General features: G+C 42.8%; 1 protein-coding gene across 2 annotated transcripts in view; it reads right to left on the reverse strand.

The window, feature by feature from the left end:
• The window catches only part of SGK2 (serum/glucocorticoid regulated kinase 2), a 106478-nt gene extending 93205 nt beyond the window's left edge, over positions 1-13273 (reverse strand). Inside the window, exon 1 of one of the 2 annotated variants that reach the window (XM_073606495.1) lies at positions 13134-13273. The gene's annotated coding sequence lies outside the window, so the exon portion shown is untranslated. Of the gene's footprint in view, positions 1-13041 lie in introns of both variants that reach the window. The other variant, XM_073606496.1, reaches the window with a different exon arrangement.
• Positions 13274-13977: the final 704 nt, after the last annotated feature.

Below are 13977 nucleotides of genomic sequence, written 5' to 3' on the forward strand. Positions count from 1 at the left end.
AGTCATCAGTACCAGTACCCACCAGCAGTACCAGTACCCACCATCCGTACCAGTCATCAGTACCAGCCAGCAGCATAAACCAGCAGTACCAGTACCAGCCAGCAGTACCAGTACGAGCCAACAGTATCAGTACCAGCCAGCAGTACCAGTACCCACCAGCAGTACCAGTACCCGCCAGCAGTACCGGTCAGCAGTACCCACCAGCAGTACCAGTACTAGCCAGCAGTACCAGTATCTGCCAGCAGTACTAGCCAGCAGTACCAGTACCAGCCAACAGTACCCGCCAGCAGTACCAGTACCAGCCAGCAGTACCAGTATCTGCCAGCAGTACTAGCCAGCAGTACCAGTACCAGCCAACAGTACCCGCCAGCAGTACCAGCACCTGTCAGCACCGGCAGTACCAGCCTGCTGCAGGAATCCTCAGGAAGAAGTGAAGATCGAGGTCAGTTGAGGAGCAGGTAAACCGCTGTGCATCAGTGTGAAGGCAGCCTTAGGCCCCTTTCACATGATCGGTCCGATCGGGTCCGCCTGTCTGTTTTTCAGGTTGACTCAAACGGACTCTGCATTCACCTCTATAGAGCGGAAGATGTAAACGGACTCATGTCCGTTTACACCCGCCTATCTGCAATCCGATCTCCTTAAAAAAAAAAAACAGAAGGGGATCCGTCCCCTTCTGTCTGGGCGGATCAGCGGGCCCTTAGGGTAGAGCGGGTTGCATCCGTGTCTGCTCTACATATGCAGAGTGGACACAGACCTGCCATCACCCCTTTACGCTCATTGTGGCCCGTGAATGGTTACCAAGTCGATAAAGTGGCCCTCGCTCCTCAAAAGGTTGAGCACCCCTGTTCTAAACAGTATATAAAGCTGAAGACAGCAGATATACATGTAAAACTTATGTAGGAGGATTTGTTTCATTTCTATGTACAGTATCATCTGAGGCTGTTCACTTTACTGGGTATATGTGAGGGTTTGCATCAACTTTTTAACCCTTCCCTATGCTAGCCAAAACGTAAGAATTTTTGGCTGGAGTTACACTTAAAACATTTACCTGTTCCAACCTACATACAAATTTAACTTAAGATCAAACCTATAGTAGAACCTATCTTGTTCGTAACCTGGAGACTGCCTGTAGTCACATTTTATAACAACTCAAAGGCACATTGCAAGCAAATAAAAAAAAAGCATTTTTTGGAATAAGCTTTTAAAATATTACATTTTTCTATGCCTTTTCTGCAAATTTTTAAATAGCTTTCCAGGCTCAAGGAACCCCTGCTAATAATTGCTATATCTACAACCCACAGTACATTTGTGTGGTAGTCACTAGGTAACAATGTTCCTTACACTTGTGGTCATTGGAAGAATTACCCCCTTACAGATACAAAGATTAATGGTGTCAGTGGGAACTTATCTGAGAGGAAGAAATTGCTCAAGGAACCCCTAGAAACTTCTGGAGGAACCCTAGAGTTCCATGGAACCCTGGTTGAGAAAGGCTGGGCTATACCCTGTGCTGTTCGAATGTAAATCATTGATGAAAAAAGTTTCCTATAATACTTAGCTCCATCTAGTGGCCAAATGCAGTATATTCCATTTAAAATCAACAATTTGCATTCAAACAGCATAGGTTATAGCCTCATAACATTCATTTTTGCCCCATTTGCACAGAACGAATGTACATGCACCTTCACTAGGTGGATGGCTATGTGAATTCTATAGAATTCAACTAACAGTCACATTATAGGACACATGCAAGCCATTAAGAGACTTTTAAATTGGAAACCTCTATTTGTAAAGGTATAGAGGACTTTACACCTGAATGTGTAAAACGTCTTTATTACTGTTTAATTTGACTTTCAAAAAGTCTAAAAAGGAAAAAGCACTAAAACTGATGATTGAAACACGTTTATCAAGTCTTCACATGCTTTTAAAACAATAAAAAATGGATTGTTTTGGAAACATTGTAAACTGATTGTTAAGATAAGGCTCAGGACACCTTGTATTCTCTTCCTGTAAAATCAGGCTGCTACTCTTCTGCTGGGAAAGACTAAACACAGCTCTACTCTTCAGATTGGTTGGGTATAGACATTTCTGTTTGGATCATTGCAGGTCAGCAGCAATGGAGGTGGTCCCATAGAAATCTATGCTGAAGATTGACTGTGGCCAGATCTCGGAGAAAGGGGGTATTTAAGGTCTAGAAGAGGGCACAAAGGACATGGGCAGGGCCATCTTTAAGGCAGGGCAAAAGGGGCAGCTTCCCTGGGCCCCATCATTGTTATGGGGCCCAAAGCAGATGCCTCATACTTGCCAACTATCCCAGTCCCCGTCCCTTGAAGTTTTAGTCCCATGTTGTCTCCTGATATCAGTGTGAAGTCCTGATACTGCTACTGCCCAGTTCTGCCCTATTGCCATGTACAGATGACGCACCTACAGACCATGTGTTTATATGTAAATAACCTGCATTGATATGTAAATAGCAATGGTATTAATATGTAAATAACCACAGACTGTGGCATTGATATGTAAATAGTGGCGGCATTCATATGTATATCATGCCCCCTGAGGTCAAATCTACCATCACTTCTGCTGAATGCTGCCCACTGGGGAGGTAAAGGGGCATGCTTGAAAGTCCTGCCTATAACTGTGGTCATTAAGCCTAACATCAACCTGTTCTGCAAAGGTAAGAAAATTGGAAATGGAACCCTTTTTCAAAATAACATGGCGCCATAGCACCGTGAATTTTGGTGCATGTGAATACGCACATCTCAGCCGATGCGTGAGGGTGTCATTAACAATTAATCACACTGCTGTGTATCTGCTAAAGGGCTGCATGTTTCTGTGGTGTTAGGAAAGCGATTTTGCATGTGTTCCCAACACACACAAATATAAACGCAGGCTAAATGTCTCAGCTACATTGGTAGTCAGTGTAAATCTTCTCATTACATTGGGGCCTGGTGTACAATCCTTTCATTCACACTAGTAGCCAGTGTGAAGGTCCCTCTTACATTGGTGGTCAGTGTAAATCCCTCCTTACATTGGTGGTCAGTGTAAATCCCTCCTTACATTAGTGGTTACTGTGAATGCTCCTATTACATTAGTGGTCAGTGTAAATCCCCATTACATTAGAGGCCAGTGTAGACACTTCTCTTTATATTGGTAATCGGTAAAAAAATCCAAACTTGCATATGTGGTCAGCTTCAAATCCTCCCTTACAGGGGTGGTCCATGTAGAAGCCCCCTTTAAATTGGCGGTGAGTGTAAATCCCCCTTACATTGGTGGCCAGTGTAGAAATCCCTCTTTATTGGTTGTTGATGTAAAATCCCCAATTACATTGGTTGTCGGTGTAAATTCCTCATTACATTGGTGATCATTGTACATTTCCGTTTACATTGGTGGCAAGTGCAGAATTGCCCTTACACTGGTGGCCAGTGTAAATCCTCCTTTACATTGATGGTCAGTGTAAATCTCCCCTAACATTGGTGGTCGGTGTAGAAGTCTCACCTTACATTGGTGGTCAGTACAAATCTCCTCTACAATGGTTGGCAGTGTAAATTCCCCCTTACATGGAGGTCATTGTATATTCTAATGAAAAAAAGGTGCGCTACAATTAACTTCCTAAAACATATAAATATTGTATATAATGCCGTGGATACAAAATAAAGTGAAGCACATGCCTATTAAACAGATGCCGCAGATATAATAAAAACAACTTTCATAATGCCTTCATTAAAAATAAACCAAAAAGAACAAAGACAAAGATTGGATGGTAATCCGGATCCTTCAGAGGCTGTGGATGAATGTTCTATATGCGCTCAGCAGGAGAACAAACCGCAGGCTATCCTTGATAAAGACACGTGACATGTGACGCAACGCGTCGGGAGGAGCCAGTGACGTAATCTGTCATCTGATCTGCCTGTGTGCTAGACACACTGATCAGTGGGAGGAAGAAGAACGCAAACAGGTCTGATTGATTCAAAAAAGCGCTGTTACTTGCCAAGCCATGTGAGTCAATACAAATATGCTTTTAAATCTATTATGTGGAGGTGGCTCATTGCGCAATGATATTCCCCCTTTCTTTCCTACGGCTGCATGAATGTAAATGGGAGGAAACTATAACTATCAGTGGAGGGTGTCAGAAGTGCAGGAGGTGAGACTTACATCTCTAAGGAACCATTGACTATAGCAATCAGCAATAGCGCCTGCGGTGTGTTCTCCTGCTGAGCGCATACAGAACATTCATCCACAGCCTCTGAAGGATCCGGATTACCATCCAATCTTTGTCTTTGTTCTTTTTGGTTTATTTTTAATGAAGGCATTATGAAAGTTGATTTTTTTTATATCTGCGGCATCTGTTTATTAGGCATGTGCTTCACTTTATTTTGTATCCACACCATTATATACAATATTTATATGTTTTAGGAAGTTAATTGTAGCGCACCTTTTTTTCATTAGAATACTTATTTCTGTAGTGGTATCAGATCACTTTTATATTGGTGCAGCTTTTACTATTTGGCTATTTCCTAGTTTTTGGTTTATATTCCTAATTGGGATTTTGCACTATTTTTTCACTGTTATCCCAATTTCTTGGAATATTTTTTTGAGAATTTTTGGAATTGTTTTGGAATTGGGTAATTTCTGCCTATATCACATACTTAGTAATATTTGCACAGTATTCACTTCATTTACACTTCACATATCAGCGCTTTAGTAATTTACTGAGTGTGGTCATTGTATATTCCTCCCCCTTACACTGGTAGTTGGTGCAAATGCTCCTATTACATTGGTGTCAGTGTAGAAATCCCTCCTTATATTGGTGGGTGGTGTAAAATCCCCCCGTTTAAATGGTGGTCAGTACAAATCCCCCCCCCCCCACATTGGTGGTCAGTGTAAATCCCCCCTCACATTGGTGGTCATTGTAAATTCCCCCATTACATTGGTGGTCCGTGTAGAATCCCCCACTATATACTTGCCAAAGATTTCCAGCTTTGCTCTACATGATTCAGAAATTGCCACAGTGTACCGGCTCCAAACTAATCCCACCCCCCACCACTGCCACTGATCCCATCAACCCCCCAGCATTGCCACAGATTACACCCCCCCCCCCGCAATGCCACTACGTTCTTGGTTGGAACATGACAAAATGTGGACATGAATACTATTTCAAGGCACCGTAGCTCCAAAATTTTGCCTTCATCAATGGTACAACACTGCCGATATAAGGAACATATAACTGTGGTGTCAGGGTTCACCAGGGAAAATACAAAGATTGAAGCTAAAGTTTAACTTAAAAAACTTTTTTTTTCTTGTAACACAATCTATGATTAATGGAAGAGTCTGAACAGTCACAGAATTCTCTCCTCCATTCACAGACTGTCTTAAAGGCAGTGTAATAAGTGAAATAACTTTTCTCTATGGAGGAGAGGGCAGGAGGGGGCATATCCCTGTCCGATCATCTTTAGTGCTGCTCATTCTGGAAAACCAAAAATGGACCCCCACAGTGCTGGGCAGTCCTGCAGCGAAGATCTCTACAGAATCCAGAAGCCTGCACATCATGGGACACCCTTCATTACAGATAAATCATGTAACTAAAACTGTAGAAAATCAAAAATGTTTTTAACTGAACTTCTGCTTTAATCTCCCTAACCCCTCAACTGAAAAAAAAAAACTGTTGGCTTTAGATACAATAGGTACTTTGCCTGCATATTTGTTCCAGGTCATGGATTCACCAAGAGGAGAAGTACGCCAAAGAATGACAGCCCCAGGGCCTGCACCTTTAAAAAGTCAACAAGTCAGCAGAGGCAATTAGTGTGTGTGTGTGTGTATATATATGGAACATCGGATTGCGAGTAACGCGGTTAACGAGCGTTTCGCGTTTAGCACTGTATTTTTAAAAATCCTAACTCGGTTTGCGAGTGTTGTCTCGCATTACGAGCATGATTCAGGCCAAAGCGTGTGCAGTACCCCATTTAGCCTGAGGTGGGGGGGCGCCGGAGCCGAGTGATCGGCGCTGTTCGGAAACGGCCGGAAAGGCCCGAGGACAGCTCGGCTGACTTCTGCAAACCTCGGAAACTGAGTCTTTTTCCGAGGTTTGCCGAGGTCAGCTGAGGTGTCCTCGGGCCTTTTCGACCGTTTCCGAGGCTCTCCGGCGCCCCCCCCCACCTCTGGCCGCATGCGGTATTGTATGCCATTGAAGTCAATGCGGAACTAATTATTTTCGTTTCCATTTACTTCAATGGGGAAACTCGCTTTGATATGCGAGTACTTTGGATTACGAGCATACTACTGGAACGGATTAAGCTCGTAATCCGAGGTTCCACTGTATACACACACACATACATACACAAGTGTAACCTGATCTGGATTGTAGACAAACATCTATGGGCACTCTGCAGCTTCATCTTTGAACACCCCCTGACTATTCTCTATTTGCCAAATTGGCATCCCAAGATGGTGCTTGGGTTGGCTTCTCACTGCATAAAAATACAGGTTTAGACAACACGAGCGCATAGCTCCCAACTGTCCCTGATTTGGAGAGACTGTCCCCGATTTGATGCAATGTCCCTCTGTCCCTCATTCCTCTTCATTTGTCCCTCATTTTGGTCTGATCTATATAGTTGTATATAAAATGCACTTTTTATCTTTCAAAAAGTGTTTTCCAGTGCTAAACCTTTCATCCAAATTCTAAATTGCTGCCTTTGTCAATTTTAAAAGCCAATGTAAAGGAATAGTAGTGGTAAAAAAAGCACTTGTGGATTTAATTAACCTTTTTTTTTTTGGGTTAATTCTCCTTTAAGGGGGTGTGGCAGAGGGCGTGTCCTATGCCTACATATATTTGTTAGCATTGTTAGTAGATGTCCCTTATTCCCATCTCAAAATGTTGGGAGGTATGCGAGCGTGCATGTTCATATCATGATTGCCCTTAAAAACAATCAATGATCAAAACCTACAACTGCCATTCTTTGCTAAATTAGTTCACTTGTGTTTGATGGCCCTGATGGCGCCCCCTAGTGGCCCAGGGCCCTCGGGCAGTTCCCGAGTGGCTCAATGGTCAGTCCGCCCCTGCATATGACACATTTTCAGGGCGGCACAGTGGTGTAGTGGGTAGCACTCTCACCTGGCAGTAAAAAGGGTCACTGGTTCGAATCCCAACCATGACACTACCTGCACCTTAATGAGACACAATGTACAGGGATAGGGACAATTGTAGACACTCACTCAGGTTGAACTGGATGGACCGGTGTCTTTATTCAACCTTACCAACTATGTAACTATGACACACCTCCTGTCACGCCCCTTTAAAGGCAAAATATACAATATGCTTTTTTTTTTTTTTTTGTTTTACCACTTCTACTCCTTTATATTGGCTTTTGAAATATACAAATGTAGCAATTTAGAAATTGGATGAAAGGTTTAGCACCAACACTTTTTGAAGGATAAAAAGTGCATTTTATATACAACTATATAGATCAGACCAAATGAGGGACAAATGAGGAGGAAAGAGGGACAGAGGGACATTGCTCCAAATCAGGGACAGTCCCTCGAAATCAGGGACAGTTGGGAGCTATGCAGTATATAAACAATTTCTTAACGATATCCGTATCAGTGAGGAGTCAGCAGACATAATAATGTTTTTCAGCGTGTTGTCTATCTGGACATAGCTTACCTATGGCCAAGGGGCACAAACATTACCGCATTCTTGTCTTGATTACTTGTAGACATACTTAAATAAAATAATAGAGTAAATAATTTTGCGCTACTCCCAATGGCAAGCAGCTAACACACCAAATTAGATAAATGGCAAAAAATCATATAAATAAAAGTGTAGCACTATAAAAAAGTGGGTAGAAAACCAAAAAATATCAATAATGTAAATAGACTTTTTACAAGCTAACACAGTGAATAAATGCAAAGAATAGTGTCCATATATAAGTGGTACATGTGAAATTATTGATAATAATATCACCACCAAAAAAAGATATAGCAAGGGTTTCCAGTTGTATGAAATCCAAGTCTATAGATATAAAATTGTGAAGTATAACAGCAAAGAGTTGCAATCAAAAAACGTGTCAATCCGTAAGCAAAGTGACTCCGTAGTGACTGTGATCAAACCACCACCATGAGTAGAGGAGGCTTACTAGAGTGTTTGAACACGCCAGGGCATACGCTCTGCGTGTCAAAAAAGCTTGTATTGCGGTGGGTGGATTCTGGTGATGCTGGTTATGTAGACCGGAGATACCCTGCTCACAATCCAATGAGGACGCGTGGGGAATAATAGTTTTGAAGGCAGCTTCTCGTTCCTCTCTCCTCTTTAACCACTTCCCTGTCTATAGCAGAATGACGGGCGGGCGGTGGTTCAGTTATCCTGACTGGACATTATATGACGTCCTGCAGAATAACAGCCGCCGCGCGCCCGTGGGGGCGCGCCCGTGGGGGCGCGCATTGCAGCGATCGGTGGTGCGGTGTGTCAATCTGGCGGAGGCTCTTCACCACGTGAACAGCCGTGTCCAATCATGGCTGATCACAATGTAAACAGGAAGAACCGGTGATAGGCTTTTCCTCACTCGCGTCTGACAGACACGAGTAGAGGAGAGCCGATCGGCGGCTCTCCTGACGGGGGGGGTCTGTGCTGATTGTTTATCAGCGCAGCCCCCCCTCAGATGCCCACACTAGACCACCACGGAAGCCACTAGGACCACCAGGGAAGCTCCTAACATGTGGATGGCCAGGTACATCCCCCATGGCCATTGTGAAAATCAATGCCCAACATATGCCAATCAGTGCCCACAAATGGGCACTGACTGGCACCTCTATGATACAATAAAAATTAGTGATGCCCAGCAATGCAACCCATCAGTGTCATCAGTGCCACTCATCAGTGTCCATCAGTGCCACCTATCAGTGCCCATCCATGCCCATCAGTGCCCACCTATCAGTGCCCATCCGTGTCACCTATCAGTGCCACCCATAAGTACTCATGAGTGCCACCCATAAGTACCCATCAGTGCCGCCTACGAGTGCCCATCAGTGCCACCTATGAGTGCCCATTAGTGCCACATATGAGTGACCATCAGTGCCGCATACCAGTGCCACCTATCAGTGCCCATCAGTGCCGCCTATCAGTGTCCATCAGTGCCACCTCATCAGTGCCACCTCATTGGTGCCACCTCATCGGTGCCCATCAGTGCTGCCTTATCAGTGCCCATCAGTTCAGCCATATCAGTGCCAGTCATTGAAGAAGAAAATGTACTTATTTACAAAAAAATTTAACAGAAACAAAGAAAAACTTTTAATTTTTCAAAATTTTCGGTCTTTTTTTATTTGTTGCGCAAAAAATAAAAATCGCAGAGGTGATCAAATACCACCAAAAGAAAGCTCTATTTGTGGGAACAAAATGATAAAAATCTAGTTTGGGTACAGTGTTGTATGATGGCGCAATTGTCATTCAAATTGCGACAGCGCTGAAAGCTGAAAATTGGCCTGGGCGGGAAGGTGTATAAGTGCCTGGTATTGAAGTGGTTAATTTCGTTAGCATTAATACTAAGATCAAAAAATTAAAAATGTTTCCCCGGAACTCCGATTTAATGCATTCTATGCATTAGGGTGCAAAGCCTTCTGTGCTGCAGCTCCCCACAAAGCCCTCCTTTCTCTTACCTGAACCTGATCATAGCAGCGACGGGGATGAGCACAGTAGCTCCAGCCGCTCTCTCGGGTTCTCATTGTATAGATTGATAGCAAAAGGAGCCATTGGCTCTTGCTGCTGTCAATCAAAACCAACGACGCGGGGGGCGGGGCCAAGTCCTGCTGTCTGTGTCAATAGACACAGCAGCAGGACTCGGGAGCGCGCCCGCACGAGTGCCCCTATGGAATGCGGCTCTCCGTGGGGGCACTCGATGTGGAGGAGGAGCCAGGAGCACCACTGGGGGACCTGACAAAAGGAGGATCGGGGACGCACTGTTCAAAACCCTTGCACAGAGCAGGTAAGTATGACATGTTTGTTATTTAATAACAAAAAAAGAACCTTAACAATCAGTTTAAGTGGTTTGACTCATCCATGTAAACTGGAACATTCTGCTGGAGAGCTTGAGCTTGTAAAAGACAACAGACTTGCTGGCTGGATGACCAGATGAAAAATAGAAGAAATAAATCCTAAACAAGAAAGCTAATGCAGCCATTTTATCTAGGAATTGATAATCTGCAATATAATAAATGTTGGCATTTGGGTTTTAGGCTGCTTTCACACTGAGGAGCTTTTGAAGCGCTTTTGCGTTTAAAAAAGCTCAAGAAAAATGCTTCCCTTTAAATTCTATGTATGGCTTCACACTGGGGAGGTGCACTTCCATTGCGGGGTAAAAAATCCTGCTTGACGCATTTAGTTGAGTTAAAAAAAAAAAAACGCACTGAAAATTCTCCTCCCAATTGAAGTGAATGCGCTAAGACTTCCTAATGTTTGTAATGGGACAAGTTCTCATGTATGTGTTGTCAATCAGAATTGTAAAAAAAAAAAAAGTTCTTGCCAATTTTTTTGTGCGTCAATGTACTCATAACTGACAATTGCAGTATATGAATATGCACGCATTTTCATGCACTGCCAATGGATCACAGCGCCCATTAAAGTATATCTAAGGCTGAGTTCACACCATCGCCGCATGCGGCTCCCAGCAGGAGTCCGGTGCGCCCTCGTTCATCGTTTTAGGTCCGATTTTAGCCCAAATTTTTGGCTGATTTCAGATCTAAAACGGAACCAGAAGACGCACAGGACCCGGTGTAAATTGGCACCGGAGCCGCAGCGGAGATATGTGAACCGGCTCCATAGAGAGCCAGTCACACTCTCCTGCTATTGCGAATTGGATGCGGGGAACCTGTATCCAATTCGCACTAGTGTGAACCCAAAAAGCTTAAGATAGAGTGGTGAGGGTTTCGGACCCCTGTCAGGTTTTTATTACTGTCCCTGCTAGGGCAATTAACCCTCCCTATTTGGCCTGGTGACCTCTGTCACCATAGGTGTGGAGCTGGGCTGACTTCTCCCACCTTACAGTAGAATTCTGTTGCATACAGCTAAGGCGTCTCTTGAAACAGCTGCTACTGATTGCAAAAGTGCTTTGGTAGAATCCTAAGCACTGCTATATAAAGTGATGACGAGTAATGTCCTTCACTTGTTGGAACTAGGGGATCATGGGTGAGAAGAGTATATAGAGTTCATAGTGTGACAATTAGAAAATGATCTTCTACATAAACACTCATACAAAAGACAGAAGCAGATATTTGGCTGTCATAGAGGGTTCAATATTTGGACATGTTTATACTTTATATAAGCAGTAAACTACGTCCACCTTCTAAATCATTTTACCGGCAGGTTTGATCTCATTTTGAGCCCCGGTTCACATTGATGCGATTTGCCATGTAATTGCCAAGCAATTGTCTTTTCCGACGGGAGGCGAGCGGGGCAGAAGACCGTGATTATTGCTAACGGCTATAGCAGCTGCTTGCGATAATCGCAAGCGAATCCCGCAGGCTGGTTGTACCCAAGTCGATCGATCAACTTGGTACAGTCAGCCTGCCCATTAATGGTTTGAATTTTAGCAGGAACCGGCTGAGATTCGAACCGTCTATGGCCAGCCTAATATGACCCAGACGAGTTTTTATCCGAATAGGTTGATAATCCGGTAATGTTACCAGCGATGGTAGTACAGGAAGACAACGCCTGCAAAATGTTCAGATTTCAGTGACCCATTGCAGATAATTATGATGGAACTTTTTACTGGACATCAATACCCCTACGTATAATAAGTAGCTATGCATTAGTGTGTTTAGCACATAAAAATTAGTATGTAATAATTAGCACATAATAATTAGTATATAATAATTAGCACATAATAATTAGTATGTAATAATTAGCATATAGTAATTAGTATGTAATAATTAGCAGATAATAATTAGTATATAATAATTAGCACGTAATAATTAGCATGTAATACTTCGAATATAACAAGCGCTAACGATGAAAACACGCTATTTACGTCACTTCCAGTTTGTTACAACATCTGACCACGCCCTACGCTTTACGTCACAGCACGCGACTTCATCGGGGGAACCCCTGATGAAGTCACGTGCCGCGACGTAATGTGTGTTTTCTTCGTCATCGCTTGTTATATTCTGATTTTATGTAAGGATTCACTTGGCATTTAATAAATTGACTTGTTTTATACATATAACACTATGGGAGGCTATCCTTCATTTTTTCTTTAATGGTTGGAACCGGAGCGGTACCGTGTCACTGTAAGGTCAGAAGGAGCAGTGAACCATCAGTGAAGGGAGATTAGAACTTGGCTGGACACCACCAGCTCTCTGAAAAAAAAAACCCCGATACAGCCATCAACTGGACATCCAGCGCGGTGCATCCACTCCAACTACAGGATACTTTCAAGGTTCTTTATACTCCTAATGGAGGTAAGCGCTCTGTGAGCATTCAGCTTTTGCGAAGATTAATATTAAGAAGATTTTGTTATCACTTTTCAAAAGAGCAATTTCACTTTCACTTGTTTGGACTCTTTGTTTGTGTTACACCTTATTGGACTTTATTACTGCATTTATTGTATTTTTAGAGTTAATTACTTTAGGAATTTGCGCAGATCACTTCCCTCTTTTTGTTATTCTTTTGTGCATTGTGTTCACTTTAGGTCTAGCAGCATTTTCACAGTATTTAGTTAGTGGTTATAGTTCGCTTAGTAGCGCGAGGGACTACATTTACATGTAATAATTAGCATGCAATAATTAGTATATAATAATTAGCACATAATAATTAATATGTAATGAATAGCACATAATAATTAGTATATATTAATTAGCACGTAATAATTAATATGTAATGAATAGCACATAATAATTAGTATATAATAATTAGCACGTAATAATTAATATGTAATAATTAGCACATAGTAATTGGTACGTAATAATTAGCATATAATAATTAGTAGATAATAATTAGAACATAGTAATTAGTATGTAATAATTAGCATATAATAATTAGTATGTAATAATTGCACTTGCCTTATTACAACTACAGAGGACTCTTTCTCCAGCTGCAGCAATCTCTTCCTTCTATGGAGCTAAATGTCTTTTAGCCGGATGAACGTCCTTACCTGGGAAGTGGGATGGCGGTGGGCGTCCCGCTGTCGCTGAAGTCGCAGACCCCGAATTACCTGTGGCTATTAAGCAGACTTGTTTTTGAGCTGGGGGAGGTGGGGGGGAATGTGGGCAGGGGAGGAGGCAGAGGAGGAGGAGGCTGCTGTGCTGGAAAAAAAAAAAAAAGGAAAGAAAAAAGGCTGGGGACGAGTGTGAAGGTCAAATCTATTTGTCTCAAGGAGTGGCTGAAGTTGGGCAAGTTAATGAGTAACCCCCCCTTTCTGTGTTTGGGCATTTTTTAAAGGGAATTCTGAATGTGCAGAACGAGTTCTTGTGACAGTGACACTTGTAGAGTCACTCGGGCATTCCATAACAGGCGCAGGAGGAAGACAAACTGGCTGCTCAAGATAAGCCAAAACTGCAGCTCTACCCACAGGTAGTGAGAATCCAGAAATCCAGGGATGGGTCGGACAGGACCCTAGGTGAATGGTGCATAATCTGCTATGATAAAGATCGGCAAAGTGGCGTCACTTCAACTTTTTGAGTTTTTACTAACCACCTTCCTAACAAAAAAAGTTTTATTTTTTTTTTTAATGTCTACTCCACCCAAAACGGGCAATTCAGTTTTTGGCTGGGCACCTGTGAGTTGCAGCACACACCATTGTTTCTTAAGGAAAGACCCTGCATAGCACTCTTTACATCTTTAGCCCTCGTTCACGCCAGTGCAATTTGTCATGCGATTTGATAGTTCAAAATCGCATGAAAAGTTGCACCCTATTACCAGCAATGGAACCGTTCAATCGATGCGACTTAAGTTGCGGCAGATTTGAAAAAGGGTTCCCGCACTACTTTTTTGGGATT

The sequence above is a fragment of the Aquarana catesbeiana genome, linkage group LG12 (genome assembly GCF_042186555.1).
Source record: "Aquarana catesbeiana isolate 2022-GZ linkage group LG12, ASM4218655v1, whole genome shotgun sequence".
Classification (NCBI taxonomy): Eukaryota; Metazoa; Chordata; class Amphibia; order Anura; family Ranidae; genus Aquarana; species Aquarana catesbeiana.